General features: G+C 35.8%; 1 non-coding gene across 1 annotated transcript; it reads left to right on the forward strand.

The window, feature by feature from the left end:
• Nucleotides 1-17,824: 17,824 nt before the first annotated feature.
• Nucleotides 17,825-17,931, forward strand: LOC121215691 (small nucleolar RNA R71). The gene has a single exon (XR_005911667.1). It is a non-coding gene; the product is annotated as a small nucleolar RNA R71 (small nucleolar RNA).
• The last annotated feature ends 697 nt before the right edge of the window (nucleotides 17,932-18,628 follow it).

An 18,628-nucleotide genomic window follows, 5' to 3' on the forward strand; every position in this document is an offset into this window, starting at 1 on the left:
CAACTCATTAATTTGCTAATTGCTGCTCATACATACTAATTAAATTAATCAATCTCTTGAACATTTTTCAATGACAATTCAAGCGATTAATCAATATTCACAAGCATATAAAAGATCAAGTGAGGTAACAGAGTATTTCTACCTTGAAACAGTTTAATCACAGTAATCTTGCAAGTTATGTTAGGCATATGTATCACCAAATACAATGCTAAATTAACCTCAGCTACCTTACAAGAATAAACAGCATTTAAATTAACCTCAGCTACCTTACAAGAATAAACAGCATTGATTAAGTATTGTGTCGACTAATTACAATTTCAATAAAATTTAATAATTAATTCATTAGTTCTCTAACAATTAATATTGCAAGAATAACTTAGGCATGATTTTACTTAATCAAGCATCTTACCGAGACCTATAACAGCACAAACACAATTTCAATAACTCAAGCAGACAAAATATAATCAAACCAACATGGATTAAATTCAAGCTAGATTGATTAAAATAACAATTTAAATAGCATAAATATTCATAAACATGTTTGTCAAAACAACAACGAAATTTGAAGAGATAGGGAACAAGGAGCAAATCTGGTGTTTCTCCGTGGCTTGACTAATTTCTCTATTCTTCGTTCTCCATTGTCCTCAGCTATCAAGGTGGCTTATGAATAGTTTAATTGCTGATGAACAATGGCTGATAAGGACCTCTTTCCCAAGAGAAGAAATCGACACTTGAACAAAAGGGAAAATGGGAAGGAAAAGTTGAGAGAAAGTGAGAGAGGAGAAGAGAGAATGAGAGTGTGAGGGATGATTAGAATGATCAGCAAGGGGTGGCTTTTATAGATGATTGTGGCTACTAAAAACAACAAATTTCATCAGCCAAAGAGACCCCCCCTTGGCTGGCCACACATATGGCAAAGTTGAGAGATTTAACTTTGTTAAAAATAGTCTAGGGCAAATCCATAAAGCCACATTTTTTGGAGGGATTTGAATGCATGGTTGAAAGTTCTTCAAGGGCTTCTTTGCAAGCTTATTTAGTAAGCTAAAATGCTGATTTGGGTCAGCATATAGACGGTTCTGGGCAGCCCAATTGGTGGCTGGTTAGGTTCACTAGATTCGGTTTAACCAATGCGGTTCAACTAGACCAATTTTTTCCTTAACTAATTAATAATAATTTATTTAGCCCAAATTAAATTTGGAATAAATTAAAATTAATTATATTATGAATTAAAACATATTTTTGGACCATCTTAGGCTGTAAATAAATTTTCCTTGATGCTTCAAATTGCTTCTCGGTTTTATTCTTCGAGCATTGTCTACCGAGCCAATTTTGGTCATTCGTGCGAATCTGTCGAAAATAGTCAAAATTAATCAAAATTAATTATAAAATTAATTAAAATTAATCATGTTCATATTTTTAACATAATTTAATTATTTTATAATATTTAATTATTTTTCGACAAGAATTTAACCGAAATAGCATGATTTTAAGTTAAAAAGGCATGTAAAAACATATAAATTTTCGTGTTTCCACACCCCCAAACTTAATTCATTGCTCGTCTCGAGTAATGCACAAATTTGAAAAGAATTTTCTCAGAAACACTTTTTGAAAAACTCCTTCAGAACAACATTCTTCCCAAAATCATGAAATCAATATACTTATGCTCAAAAACAAGAAATTTGATAATTATGCTACTCAAGTATATATATCGTTCAAATTAATCTCAAAAATTACAACAATAGAAAAATTAGACTAAATGCTTCTTAATAAATACATGTGAATCCCTACCAATTTGATTTTAATCCTTTATTCAAAATTAAACTGCAATCATTAAGCTTAACCGATGTCTTCATATGTTGAACAGAGCAATTTCTCTCCATTAATGTAGGTAACACTGAAACTTTGAATCAATAGGTCTTTAACAAGGTTGTAACGTGGCTGGGCTCAGGGGTAGGTAAAAGATAGATAATTTTAGGTTTAAAAAAACCCTAGACTCAACTTGTATCGGACCTTTCGAAATAATTACCTTCAATACATCAACTTTTCTTTCCTTTTCACATGCTCTTTAGTGCAATTTACTTCAAGTACATATGCTTTTTTTTTTAGTATTTTACTGCATGTACTACAATTTTTAGAGCATTTCATACTTCTTTGAAACTCCCCCAAACTTATTTTCAAAGAATACTCTGAAGAGTATTGAGTCTAATGTTTGGGACATTTTCAAGATAATTAAGAAAAGTGATGGCTAAATTTGTAAGGGTTCGAATAAAATTAGGCCATAAAGTCTCAAAGTTGGGTTTCAAAGGATAAAAATTTCATCATGGTTGGCTTGAAAGGCTCAAACGGTTCAAACAATAGTAGCCTAAATCATTTTCAACATTCCATACTTCTTAGGATTTTGCCTCAAGAAACTACTAAGTCAATTCTAAAGACTTAAACTTTCATGCATGCCTAACTTTCCTAAAGAACTAAAATTGTATGGTATGATTTGCATGCTTTATTAGAAATACATTTCATGTCATTATTAAGTTAACATAACAATTTATTGAAATAATCAAACTTTATTCATACTTAAATTTAGGATACTTAACAAAATTCAAATTTATTGAACAAAAATATATCATATTCATAATTAAAAGAAAAAAAATATTCTGAGTAGAAATAATTTCAATTTTCGGCCCCCCAACTTAAAATGAACAATGTCCTCATTGTTTAAAGTGAATAGATGCTATACACTAAGTAGGATTCCAGAAAAGAGGAGGTGAGTCAATTTGACTGCTTAACTACCAAGCTCTTCCTAGATCCAATCTTAAACATGTATATACCTATTGCCACACTTTAGACTTTTCTACTTGTCCATATTTACTTTTGATTCCCATATCTTATTTTATTGTGCAGAATTAAAAAATTCCTAATTAATCCTAATTCTAAGCTAAGTTGATAAAAATTAATATATAAATTATAAATAATATAATTATATATTAAATTTTATCAAACTATTAATAATATTAAATATATTTATTCTAAATGCTTTTTGAAAATATTCACAAAGAAAGGCATCTAGTTTTTTATTATTTACGAAAAGAGCGACTAAATTTAAAAAATAATTCAATTAAGTCCCTAGACTTAATGAATATTTAAAATTGAGTTGCAAATTAAAACTTGGATCAAAATTGACCCTTTTATTTGAAACTAAAAATTTATTTTTCTAGTTAGGGGATAATTTCTTGGAGAATTATGTCAAAATAAATTCCCAGGAAAGATTGGAGGGGTCACAAACAGTCCCGCTTAAGTTCCAATCTTCTAGACAGAATTTATTTAAACATACTTTACTCAAAAATATACCATAAATCATTTATTCAAAAAGAAAAACAAAAAATTAATTATCCGATAAAACGATCGAGATTTTATCCCGTTCAATTTTATCTCTCCAATAATGTTTCAGGCGCTGAGCATTAACTCAGAAATTACCTCCCTTACCTTGGAGTTCAACAACTCCGTATGGATGGAGTCGGTGAATCGCAAATGGACAGGACCAACGTGATTTTAGCTTACCTGGAAAGAACTTCAATCTGGAATTGAACAACAAGACTTGCTGACCTACTTCAAATTCTCGAACTCGAATGTGGTTGTCATGTCATTTCTTGAGTCTTTCTTTAAGTAATTTGGCATTTTCATATGAGAACATTCGGAACTCTTCTAACTCATTGAGTTGGAACATCCGTTTCTCTTTCGTGAGCTTAGGATCCAAATTAAGCTGTTGAAGAGCCCAGTAAGCTTTGTGCTCTAACTCCAATGGTAGATGGCAAGCTTTCCCAAAGACCAACCTATAGGGTGACATCCCTAACGGTGTCTTGTATGCTGTTCTGTAAGCCCATAAAGCATCATCTAATCATGTGGATCAATCTCGTCAGTTCGGGCAAACTACCTTCTCAAGTATGCCTTTGATCTCCTTATTTGCCAGTTCAGCTTGCCCATTTGTCTGCGGATGGTAAGCTGTTGCAACCTTCTGTTTCACTCCGTGCTTGTCTAATAGCCATTTGACGATAGCTCTTGGGGTTCCAAACCTTGTGAACACATGCTTCTGCAGAAACTTCATCACAACTTTAGCATCGTTTGTCGGATATACCTCATGTAACACCCCTTACCCGTGTTCCTTACCGAAACAGAGTATGAGGTATTACTAGAACTCAAACACTTATAATTTTTTTTATAAAAATTTCGGCAGCATTTCTGCTTATTTTTACATAAAACCCCCTGCAGATTTCCAAAGACAATTTCAACCAACTTCAATATTTCCAACCAATTACAGTTATATATTCAGATATAATTTATCCATTAATAATCACCTACTTATTAAACCAAACAATACAATATATACATATTTATACCACATTACATAAAGTCATCTATACATGCCATGTTTCAAAAGTGTTGATTGCCAAAATACCCAAAAAGTTGATGATAGTGTGGATGATTTCCTGACTTCGTCCAAGTTCCGAACTGGCTGATGTCACTATAATCAGGGGAAAATAAAAACGAGTAAGCATATAGCTTAGTAAGTAAACATATGACAAATAAATAAATTTCTCACAAGATTACAAAGTAACATAATTTTTATCACACATAAATTTCAATGTTTGTTCAATTTCCAGCAAATTTTATTTCAGCGTCACTGTCACCAATTTATTTTTATCTGGAGCTACAGGGCTCCAAATGAAGTTCCGTAATTTTCCCCAAAACTACACTCATATACCTTTCCACCATAAAATTTTCAGAATTTTTGGTTTATCCAATCAGTACAGTTTATTCTCTAAAGATTCCCCTGTTTCACTACTCGATAGTTCTGACATATCCTAACTAAAATTAATTTAAATCTCTGTACAAAATTCAAAAAATGTTCATGTTTCTTTCTCTTAAAATAGACTCATTAAGAAATTCAAGAATGTAAATTTCAAGCCATAATTATTTTTTTACAATTTTTGGTGATTTTCCAAAGTTGGAATAGGGGATTTCGAAATCCATTCAGTCCTATCTCAATAAAATTCAAATATCCCCAAACATACAACTCTTTTGCTTGCCCTTTTTCTTTCATATGAAAATATACTCATTCAGCTTCAATTTAATATATTACTCAACCTCTGATTCATTTTCCACCATTTATGGTGAATTTTCAAAGTTTCCTAATTGTTGTTGTTCAAAACAGTTTTACATTTAAATTTGCTCTTTTGTAATTTTGATATTTCCTTCCATCTCACACATGGTTTGATTAAGTATCAAACCCAATATTGCTCATATAATCTTATCCACCATCTATATATATTCACCTTTCCAATTTTCCTTTTGAACACTCGAATTATTATCCGTTATCAGTGGATTCAGCACTTAGCAACCACCAGTGATTCGGGGAATCAACACTTAGCAACCCCTTCACATTTAAGATACGGTGGGATCAGCACTTAGCAACCACCAGTAATTCGGGGAATAAGCACTTAGTAACCCCTTTCACATTTAAGATACGGTGGGATCAGCACTTAGCAACCACCAATGAGTCAGGGAATCAGCACTTAGCAACCCCTTGGAGGAATCAACACTTAGCAACCACCAATGAGTCGGGGAATCAACACTTAGCAACCCCTTGGGGGAATCAGCACTTAGCAACCCCCTTCATCTTCAATGTACTCTGGCTTATTCCAAGTGTTCAACCGGAAACCGTGTTTTCAACACTTTACCACCTTTCCCAACTTAACCACATTTTTAAGATCTTGACAAATATTTATTCTATGCTCTATTAAATCTCAACATATATTGAATAATATCAAAATAATGCATTAAATCACATGTTTACTTACCTCGGTGCAAAAGATCATAATTTTGCAATTTACTCTACTATTTTCTCTTTTCCCCGTTTGAGGTAGTCTTCTCGTTTTTCTTTCTCTATAATAGAAAATTTAACTCATTTAATGTTCACATTTATTAAAATAGTCCTCCACCCAAATTTGTGAAAAATTACAATTTTGCCCCCCTAACTTTTGCATATTTACACTTTTGTCCCCAAGCTGGGAAATTAAACTTCATCTCTTATTCTTATGTTTTATGACATGCTGAAAATTTTCCCCTTCTATGGAAACATCAAATTCCCACTTTAACACACACTTTTGAACATTATGTATTTTTACCGATTATGTCAATTTACCCGTTTTCGTTTAAAATCGCTTAGCAAAAGTTGTTTAACATAACTTCTAGCTTCATATTCTACCATGAAACAGCAAAATAAACACTTTTCACCTATGGGTATTTTTCCAAATATAAACCCTAGGTTAAATTATTGCTAGAATAAGCTAAATTAAGTTACCGGGACTCCGAAAACGTAAAAAACATTAAAAACGGGGCTTGGAATCACTTACTATTGAGCTTGGAAGCTTAAAAACCCTAACTATGGCTTCCCCCTTGCTGAATTTGTTCACCATGAAGAAGATGAGCACATTTTGCCATCTTTTTCCCTTTTTAATTTTTTATTACTAAATGACAAAAACACCCCCATTTAAAAAAAATCTATTTCACCCATTTCTTATGTCTATTTTTTCCATCAATTAACTAATGGTCTAATTTCCATATAAGGACCCCAATTTATAATTTCATAACAATTAGACACTTCTAACATGTAGAACTCAACTTTTGTACTTTTTACAATTTAGTCCTTTTGACTAAATTGAGTGCCCAAACATCGAAATTTTCGAACGAAATTTTTACGAAATTTTTCTGTGAAATTGTAGACCATAAAAATATAATGACAATAATATTTTCCATCTTCGGATTTGTGGTCCCGAAACCACTATTCCGACTAGGCCCAAAATCGGGCTGTTACAATTCTCCCCCCTTAGGGATTTTCGTCCCCGAAAATCTTACCGGAAAAGAGGTTTTGGTACTATTTCCTCATAACTTCCTCCGGTTCCCACGTAGCCTCTTCCATTCCATGTTTTTGCCACAACACTTTCACTAAGACTACACTTTTATTTCTTAACTATTTGACCTCTCGAGCTAGAATCTTTATCGGTTCCTCCTCATAAGTCATATCCGGTCGAATTTCAATTTCTGTAGGAGAAACTATATGTGAAGGATCAGAACGATAGTTTCATAACACCGATACATGAAATACATTATGTATTCTTTCCAACTCTGTCGGCAAAGCTAACCGATAAGCTACAGGTCCAATTCTTTCAATAACTTCATACGGTCCAATAAAGTGTGGACTCAATTTTCCTTTATGACCAAATCTCAGAATCTTCTTCCATGGAGATACTTTCAAAAACACTCTATCGCCCACTTGAAACTCAATTTGTTTCCTCTTTAAATCCGCATAAGACTTTTGCCGATCTGAAGTAGCCTTTAAACAGTCACGGATTATTTTCACTTATTCTTCAGTTTCTTTCACCAAGTCAACTCCATGAATCTGATTTTCACCGAGTTCAGTCCAATATAAAGAAGTTCTACACTTACGCCCATATAATGCTTCATACGGTGCCATTCGTATTCTTGACTGATAGCTATTGTTGTAAGCAAATTCAACCAATGGTAGATATTGCTCCCAACTGCCTTCAAATTCTAAAATACAACATCGGAGCATGTCTTCAAGGACTTGAATCACTCTTTCTGATTGCCCATCAGTTTGCGGATGGAACGCAGTACTAAAGTTCAATTTTGTACCCAAAGCTTCCTGCAACTTTATCCAAAACCTCGATGTGAACCTCGGATCTCTATCCAATATAATAGATTTAGGCAGCCCGTGTAATCTCACTATTTCAACAACATATAACTCTGCCAACTTGTCAAGTGAGTAATCAATGCGTACTGGAATGAAATGGGCTAACTTTGTCACTCTATCAATGATTACCCAAATAGCATCCTTCTTCTTTGGAGTCAAAGGCAATCCCGTCACAAAATCCATCGTGATTCTATCCCACTTCCACTCTGGAATCATTACCGGCTGAAGTAAACCCGGTGGTACTTGATACTCAGCTTTCACTTGTTGACAAATTAAACACTTTGATACAAATTCTGAGATATCCTTTTTCATGCCCGGCCACCAATACAATTTCTTGAAATCATTATACATTTTCACACTACCTGGATGAACTAACAAATCACCACTATGTGCCTCACATAAAATGGTCCGAATCAACTCATCATTTCTCGGTACACATACCCTATCTTAGAACATTAGACAATCATCTGATCTAATTCGAAAATCTGAATCAACACCTGCTTCACACTGAGCTCTCCTGGCTTGCAATTCACTGTCATTCTTTTGTGCTTCCCGAATTTGCTGAAGGAATAACGGTCTAGCCCTCAATTCAGCCAAAATTGAACCATCATCAGATAAAATTAATCTCGTACTCATAGCTCTCAAAGGAAATAAAGATTTTCTGCTCAAGGCATCAGCAACAACATTAGCTTTTCCAGGATGATAATCAATCACTAGCTCATAATCTTTTATTAGCTCGAGCCATCTTCATTGTCTCAAATTCAAGTCTTTTTTATTCATTAAATACTTCAAACTCTTATGATCAGTGAAGATTCAGCATTTCTCACCATACAGATAATGATGCCAAATTTTTAAAGCAAAAATAATGGCAGCCAATTCTAAATCATGCATTGGATAATTCTTCTCGTGCGGTTTCAGTTGCCTCGAAGCATAAGCTATTACTTTGCCCTCTTGCATTAACACACATCCAAGACCATTCAACGATGCATCACTGTAAATTATAAACTCCTTCCTTGACTCAGGTTGTACCAACACTGGTGCCTCAGTCAATAAAGCCTTCAATTTCTCGAAACTTTGTTGACATTTATCGGTCCATTCAAATTTGACATTCTTCTGTAGTAACTTAGTCATAGGAGAAGCAATCATCGAGAATCCCTTGACAAACCGTCTATAATACCCGGCTAAGCCCAGAAAGCTTCTAACCTCGGACACATTCTTTGGCGGCTCCCAATCAACAATTGCTGAAATTTTACTTAGATCAACCCGAATACCTTCACTTGAAACTATATGTCCCAAGAATCTGACCTCACGAAGCGAAAACTCACTTTTGCTGAATTTAGCATACAATTTCTTCTCTCTCAGAATCTGCAACACAGTTATCAAATGTTCGGCGTGCTTGGATTCATCCCGAGAATAAATTAAAATATCATATATGAACACCACCACAAACTTATCCAGATACGGCCGAAAAATTCAGTTCATTAAATCCATAAAAATAGCCGGAGCATTAGTCAACCCAAAAGGCATTACCAGAAATTCATAATGTCTATACCTCGTTCTGAAAGCGGTCTTTGGCACATCAGACTCCCTAACTCTCAACTGATAGTAACCAGACCTCAGATCAATCTTTGAAAACACTGTTGCTCCTTTTAGTTGGTCAAACAAATCATCAATTCTCGGCAAAGGGTGCTTGTTCTTTATAGTCACTTTGATGAGCTGACGATAGTCAATGCAAAGTCTCATAGAGCCGTCTTAAATTCACACATACATATGAATGAGTAGACCCAGGGTCAATCAAAGCAACAACTTTAATATCATGAAGAGAAAATGTACCAGTAATTACGTCAGGAGATGATGCATCCTCACGAGCACGTATGGCATAAGTTCTGGCAGGCGCTCTAGTTTCTGATCTCCCAGCTGTATTTTTTGCCACACTTTTACCACTGACTTTGCTCCCAATATTCCTCGGTGGTCTACCTCTACTAACAACATCACCCGACCCAACTCTCTATAATCTTTCTTCCTCTATTCTCTCAGAGCAATCTTTTATATAGTGTTCTTGAGAACCACACCTGAAACAGGCTCGTCTAAATCCCCAACACTCACCAGCATGTCGCCGGCCACACTGTCGACACTCAGATCTATTATTCCCCACATTGTCCACACTTGCCATTGAGGTAGCTTGAGTTTTAGCTCCGGGGTATGATTTCCCTTGATCTCTACGTGAATATCCAACTGAACCAGTTGATCGTGGATCCATCCCTTTAAGCTTCTTTGGTTGGGATTGAAATGTCCTGCTCGTTGACCTTTTTCTTACATCTCGAGCTTCAATCTCCGCTCTTCTCTTTTCTTTACTCAGTTCTTCAGCTTTACAGGCTCGGTCAACCAGTACTACAAATTCCTTCAACTCTAAAACCCCAACATACAATCTGATATCTTCGTTTAACCCCTCTTTGAATCTTTTACACATAATGGCCTCCGTGGGTACACATTCCTGGGCATATTTGCTGAGCCTAATAAACCCCTTTTCATACTCTGCCACAGACATTCGGCCCTGCTTCAACTCAAGAAACTCCTTACGTTTCTGATCAATAAACCGCCGACTTATATATTTTTTCTGAATTCCTCCTATAAGAAGTCCCAGGTAATTCTTTCTTTTGGAACCATCGATATTAATGTTTTCCACCAACGGTATGCTGAATCCTTCAGTAAAGACACAACACATTTCAAACATTCCTCAAGAGTACAAGATAGTTCATCAAATACCCGGATAGAGTTTTCAAGCCAAAACTCTGCTTTTTCTGGATCATCATCAACATTAGCCTTGAAATCTTCAGCCCCATGCTTTCGGATTTTGTCAACAGGAGGTTTACTTGATCTTACCAAATCAACATTTTATGGAGCTACGGGGACTGGTTGAGGAATAGGAAGGGGTGAAGGAGGTTGAACATTCGAATTTGCACGAACAAAGTCTGTATACCAATTACTCATCATTCGAAGGAAGGCTTCCCGAGCCTCATCCTGACTATGCATCTCATGTCTACTTTCTTCATGCGCGGTCTATTGTGTGGGAGCCGGCGCGTTACTCTCAACATCATCTACTACACTTCGGTCAGGATCCATTTACTATATAAAACAAAATTTTAAATTGTCAAAAATCATCACACTATCACAATATATTTTTGGCATGTATAGATTGACTTTCACGCATATTTTATTAGTCTGAGAACCGGCTAAACCGTAGCTCTGGTACCACAAAAATGTAACACCCCTTACCCGTGTTCCTTACCGAAACAGAGTATGAGGTATTACTAGAACTCAAACACTTATAATTTTTTTATAACAATTTCGGCAGCATTTCTGCTTATTTTTACATAAAACCCCCTGCAGATTTCCAAAGACAATTTCAACCAACTTCAATATTTCCAACCAATTACATTTATATATTCAGACATAATTTATCCATTAATAATCACCTACTTATTAAACCGAAAAATAATATATATACATATTTATACCACATTACATAAAGTCATCTATACATGCCATGTTTCAAAAGTATTGATTGCCAAAATACCCAAAAAGTTGATGATAGTGTGGATGATTTCCTGACTTCGTCCAAGTTCCGAACTGGCTGATGTCACTATAATCAGGGGAAAATAAAAATGAGTAAGCATATAGCTTAGTAAGTAAACATATGACAAATAAATAAATTTCTCACAAGATTACAAAGTAACATAATTTTTATCACACATAAATTTCAATGTTTGTTCAATTTCCAGCAAATTTTATTTCAGCGTCACTGTCACCAATTTATTTTTATCTGGAGCTACAGGGATCCAAATGAAGTTCTGTAATTTTCCCCAAAACTAAACTCATATACCTTTCCACCATAAAATTTTCAGAATTTTTGGTTTATCCAATCAGTACAGTTTATTCTCTAAAGATTCCCCTGTTTCACTGCTCGATAGTTCTGACATATCCTAACTAAAATTAATTTAAATCTCTGTACAAAATTCGAAAAATGTTCCTATTTCTTTCTCTTAAAATAGACTCATTAAGAAATTCAAGAATGTAAATTTCAATCCATAATTATTTTTATACAATTTTTGGTAATTTTCCAAAGTTGGAATAGGGGATTTCGAAATCCATTCAGCCCTATCTTAATAAAATTAAAATATCCCCAAATATACAACTCTTTTGCTTTCTCTTTTTCTTTCATATGAAAATAGACTCATTTAGATTCAATTTCATATATTACTCAATCTATGATTCATTTCCCACCATTTATGGTGAATTTTCAAAGTTTCCTAATTGTTGTTGTTCAAAACAGTTTTACATTTAAATTTGCTCTTTTGTAATTTTGATATTTCCTTCCATCTCACACATGGGTTGATGAAGTATCAAACCCAATATTGCTCATATAATCTTATCCACCATCTATATATATATTCACCTTTCCAATTTTCCTGTTGAACACTCGAATTATTATCCGTTATCGGTGGATTCAGCACTTAGCAACCACCAGTGATTCGGGGAATCAGCACTTAGCAACCCCTTCACATTTAAGATATGGTGGGATCGGAGAATCAGCACTTAGCAACCAGTAATTCGCAGAATCAGCACTTAGCAACCCCTTTCACATTTAAGATACGATGGGATCAGCACTTAGCAACCATCAATGAGTCGGGGAATCAGCACTTAGCAACCCCTTGGGGGAATCAGCACTTAGCAACCCCTTGGGGGAATCAGCACTTAGCAACCCCTTTTTATATTCAAGGATACGGTGGAATCAGCACTTAGCAACCACCAATGAGTCGGGGAATCAGCACTTAGCAACCCATTGGGGGAATCAGCACTTAGCAACCCCCTTCATATTCAATGTACTCTGGCTTATTCCGAGTGTTCAACTGGAAACCGTGTTTTCAACACTTTACCACCTTTCCCAACTTAACCACATTTTTAAGATCTTGACAAATATTTATACTATGCTCTATTAAATCTCAACATATATTGAATAATATCAAAATAATGCATTAAATCACATGTTTACTTACCTCGATGCAAAATATCGTAATTTGAGGTAGTCTTCTCATTTTTCTTGATCTATAATAGCAAATTTAACTCATTTAATGTTCACATTTATTAAAATATTCCTCCACCCAAATTTGTGAAAAATTACAATTTTTCCTCCTAACTTTTGCATATTTACACTTTTGTCCCCAAGCTCGGAAATTAAACTTCATCTCTTATTCATATGTTTTATGACATGCTGAACATTTTTCCCTTCTATGGAAACATCAAATTCCCACTCTAACACACACTTTTGAATATTATGTATTTTTACCGATTATGTCAATTTACCCGTTTTCGTTTAAAATCGCTTAGCAAAAGTTGTTTAACATAATTTCTAACTTCATATTCTACCATAAAACAGAAAAATAAACACTTTTCACCTATGGGTATTTTTCCAAATATAAACCTTAGGTTAAATTATTGCTAGAATAAGCTAAATTAAGTTACCGGGACTCCGAAAACGTAAAGAACATTAAAAACGGGGCTTGGAATCACTTACTATTGAGCTTGGAAGCTTAAAAACCCTAACTATGGCTTCCCCTTGCTGAATTCATTCACCAAGAAGAAGATGAGCACATTTTGCCATCTTTTTCCCTTTTTAATTTTTTTTATTACTAAATGACTAAAATGCCCCCATTCAAAAAAATCTATTTCACCCATTTCTTATGTCTATTTTTTTCCATCAATTAACTAATGGTCTAATTGCCATATAAGGACCCCCAATTTATAATTTCATAACAATTAGACACTTCTAACATGTAGAACTCAACTTTTTCACCTTTTACAATTTAGTCCTTTTGACTAAATTGAGTGCCCAAACGTCGAAATTTTCGAACGAAATTTTTACGAAATTTTTTCGTGAAATTTTAGACCATATAAATATAATGACAATAATATTTTCCCTCTTCGAATTTGTGGTCCTGAAACCACTGTTCCGACTAGGCCCAAAATCAGGCTGTTACACCTCAGCCTCGACCCACTTAGACACATAGTCTACTGCTACTCGTATGTACTTGTGACCGCAAGATGGAGGAAAAGGACCAAGAAAGTCAATACCCCATACATCGAACAACTCTACCTCAATGATGTTTGTCCGAGGCATCTTATTTCTGTTGGTGACATTTTCAACCCTTTGACATCGATCACAGCTCTTCACATAAGCATATGCATCCTTGAATAATGTTGGCCAAAAGAATCCGGCTTGCAATACTTTGGCAAATGTACGTGTACCTCCGAAGTGTCCCCCACTTGGAGCTAAGTGACAGTGGTATAAAATCTTCGGTATTTCATCCTCTGCCACGCATCTTTTGATCATCTGATCTGCACACTTTTAAACACATCTGGCTCTTCCCAGAAATAGTACTTCACATCGTGAAGAAACTTTTTCCTTTGTTGATGCGTCTTATCAATTGGCATCAAACCACAAGCTAAATAGTTAGCAATATCAGCAAACCAAGGGGTATTATAGACATGATTTACCTTCAGGATATGTTTGTCTGGAAACGTCTCTTGAATTGGTATAAGAGGAGAATTCCCTTCTTGTGGCGCCAATTTGGACGAGTGATCTGCTACTTGATTTTCGACACCCTTTCGATCTTGAATTTCTAGATCGAACTCTTGAAGTAGAATTACCCATCGGATCAGCCTCGGCTTAGCGTCTTTCTTCGCAAGTAAATACTTAATTACCGAGTGGTCCGTATAATTCAAATCGTTGAGCTCCTGTTACCGTATAAGATCAAAACTTGTTGAAAGTAAACACAATAGCAAGTAACTCTTTTTTTGTTACCGTATAATTCAGTTGAGCTCCTATTAGGGTTCGACTTGCGTAGTAGATGGGATGAAAAACTTTGTTCCTTCGCTGTCCCAAGACAGCTCCAATTGCGAAGTCAGTTGCGTCACACATCAATTCAAATGGCAAATCCCAGTCTAGTGTGACGATTATGGGTGCCGTGAGTAATCGACTCTTCAAATCATTGAAGGCTTTTAATCATTCCTCATCAAACTTGAATATAGAGTCCTTCTCCAATAATTTTCATAAGGGCTTAGCAACTTTGGAGAAGTCCTTGATAAATCTTCAATAAAAACCGACGTGGCCCAAAAAGCTCCTAACACATTTTCCAAATATTAGAGGTGGGAGTTTCCTAATAACATCTACCTTTGCTTTGTCTACCTCGATCCCATGTCTCGTTATCCGATGCCCTAGAACAACTCCTTCTCGTACCATAAAATGACACTTTTTCCCAGTTAAGTACGAGATTTGTTTCTTCGCATCGCCATAGTACCTTTGTTAGATTGGCTAAGAAATCATCATAAGTATCTCCAAATACTGAAAAATCATCCATAAAAACTTCCAAATATTTCTCAACCATGTCAGTAAAAATAGACATCATACATCTTTGAAATGTAGCAGGTGCATTACATAAACCAAATGACATGCGTCTAAATGCAAACGTACTGTACGGGTAGGTGAATGTCATTTTGTGTTGATCTTCCGGTGTTACTGTCATCTGATTATACCTTGAGTATCCATCAAGAAAATAGTAGTAATCTCGTTCTGCGAGTCTATCCAACATCTGGTCCAAGAATGGCAAAGGGAAGTGATCTTTCCTAGTCGCCTTATTCAGCTTTCGGTAATCAATGTAGATTCTCCATCCCGTAACCGTTCTAGTCGGTATCAACTCATTGTTCTCATTCTCTACGACCATAATACCTCTTTTTTTTGGCACGCACTAGACCAGGCTTACCTATAAACTGTCTGAGATGAGATAGATGATACCTGCATCTAACCACTTGATGATCTCTTTTTTTACTACGTCATTCATGATGGGGTTCAGTCTCCGTTGTCCATCGATCGTCCCTTTTTTTCCATCTTCCAGGATAATCTTATGCATGCATACAGATGGACTAATGCCGCGAATATTGGCTATGGTCCATCCGATGGCCTTCTTAAATTGTTTCAGAACTAAGATAAGTTTCTCTTATTGCTTAGTGGTCAATTTTGTTGAAACAATCATAGACAGAGTAGAAGCATTACCTAAATAAATGTATTTTAAATGAGAAGGTAATACCTTGAGTTCTAATTTAGGTAGCTCCTTGATTGACACTTTTGGTTGATAATAGTCCCTCTTTTCTAACTCCAAAGATTTAAAACGAGATTGCGGATTAAATCCCCTTTGATTAGATTCTAGAAAAGATAAGTATCCATCCTCCTCTTCATCATTTGGAGGATCTGATGTCAAAATTCTTTCCAGTGGGTCCTCAACACAGTTGAGTTCCTTCTCCACTATTAAATCCTCTAAATCAGACACTGCAGAACAATCATATATTGTGTTAGAAAATCGCATAGGCTTAAAGATGTTAAATGTTACCTGATCATATTGAACACGCATAGTGAGCTTGCCCTTCTACACATTAATAAGGGTCCTTCCAGTCGCTAGGAACGGCCTTCTTAGGATGATTGGTATTTCTTTGTCTACTTCAAAATCTAGAATTACAAAGTCAGCATGAAAGATAAACTTATCTGCATGTACCAATATGTCCTCTATTTTTCCTTCTGGATGTGCTAAGGATCGATCTGCTAGTTGAATCGTAACTTTAGTTGGTCTAACTTCTCCTATCCCCAACTTCCTAAATATTGACATAGGCATCAAGTTGTTACTGGCACCTAAGTCACATAATGGCTTACCACAATATATTGCTCCAATGTTGCACGGTATGGTAAAACATCCAGGATCTTTCAATTTTGGGGGTAGTTTGTCCTGAAGATATGCACTGCATTCCTTCGTCAGAGCTACCGTCTCAAATTCTCCAAGTCTTCGTTTCTTAGACAAGATATCTTTCATGAACTTGACGTAGTCCGGCATTTGCTCAAGTGCTTCAACCAACGGGATGTTGATGTGAAGTTGCTTGAGTACATCAAGGAACTTCTTGAATTGAATCTTCTGCTTCTGTTTTTGAAGTCTTTGAGGGTAGGGTGGTGGTGGTTTCATTACTGGGACTGATTCTAGTTGATTTGTCTTTGGCGGTAATTCTGCATCTAACGACGTTGTTAGTTGATCAGAATTAGCTGGTCCTGAGGTTACTTTGTCCGGTTTTGCAGATTCTGGTTCTAGTGAAACTAGAATTTCAACACTTGGTTTAACTTCTTCTAAATCTTGAACGACAGCTGGCTCTGTTTCAACTTCGACAATGTTGGGCTCTACTATCTTTCTGCTCCTCAATGCCAACACTTTACAATGTTCCTTCCCTAGATTTCTTAGATTCTCTGTGTCACTAGGTAGAGTACCTTGTGGTCGGTTCCTAAATTCAGTAGCAAGCTGGCCCACTTGATTCTCCAAATTCCTTAAAGTGGCATCGTTTTTCACCATGTATGCCTTCAATAGATTCTCTAAGCTATTGGATGGTTCCACCTGGGTTAGTTTCTGAACTTGTTGGGGGAAACTAGGTGGCTGAGTTGGTCTAGGTTGGGCATAAGTGTTACTGGTTCCAAACCCTTGCTTACTCTAGGAAAAATTCGGGTGATTTCACCACTATGAATTATAAAAGTTGGATTGCAGTCCTTGCCTCCCTTTGTTTTGGTTTTGGTTACCCATGTAATATGCGGATTCGAGATTCGATGGACATTCTTCAAACAAATATCCTTCCCCATAATACACACAGGCTATATTCTCAAATTGGTTAGGTGGTTGGGCTGCAAAATTGTTAAACCCATTAGTGGTAAGATTCTTAAGCATTGAGGATATTGAAGATACCTGAGATGCGAGTGAAGTGAGAGCGTTCACTTCATGTATTCCAGCGACTCGTCTTTCTGACACTGCTGGATTGGTTGGCTATTGATAATTGTTACTGGCAATCCTCTCAATAATTTTGTAAGCCTCATTATAAGACTTAAAAAGGAGAGCACCATTAGTAGAGGCGTCCACTACCATCCTCGTGTGAGCGTTGAGACCATTATAGAATGTCTCAAGTTGAATGCAATGTGGGATTCCATGATTAGGGTACTTTCGTAATAACTCTTTGTACCTTTCCCATGCCTCATACAGGGACTCATCATCCATTTGTTGGAAGGCAGTAATCTCATTCCTCAACTTGGCATTCTTGCTCAGGGGGAAATACTTCATGAGGAATCTCTCGACTAACTCTTGCCATGTAGAAATGGAGTTCAGTGGCAATGAGTTCAACCAGGTACGAGCTCTGTCCCTTAGCGAATATGGGAACAACTTTAGTCGTAATGCATCTTCGGGTACTTCGGCTAACTTGAAAGTATCGCTCACTTCCATAAATAGTCTTAAGTGAAGATGAGGATCTTTAGTAGGCATTCCACTGAATTTGCCCACAATCTGAAGCATCTGGAACATGACTGGCTTCAGCTCGAATTGTTGTACCTCGATTTTGGGTCTCCTAATACCTGGATTAAGATCGTTAGATACTGGCACGGCATATTATTGTAAAGCTCTATCCCTATCATCAGCAATAAGGATAAGATTCTGAGCAAGGTTTGTTCTGTTTCCTTGATTCATATTCTCAAAGTTTATCTATTCGGTCCTTCTCTGGTTCGCTTGGCTTCTTCGCTGTCGAAAGGTTCGTTCAATTTCAGGGTCCACAGGGAGTAAGTCGATAATATGGCAAATGCTTATAAACACCTGAAATAATCACAGAAAGATTAAGTAAGTACAGATTTAAACAGGACAATAAATAAACCAAAATGTAAAAATAGATTCACAAATAATAGCTTTTTTTAAACAGTCCCAGGCAACGGCGCCAAAAACTTGGAACGACGAAAATGTA

Source organism: Gossypium hirsutum, chromosome D03 (assembly GCF_007990345.1).
Source record: "Gossypium hirsutum isolate 1008001.06 chromosome D03, Gossypium_hirsutum_v2.1, whole genome shotgun sequence".
Lineage (NCBI taxonomy): Eukaryota > Viridiplantae > Streptophyta > Magnoliopsida > Malvales > Malvaceae > Gossypium > Gossypium hirsutum.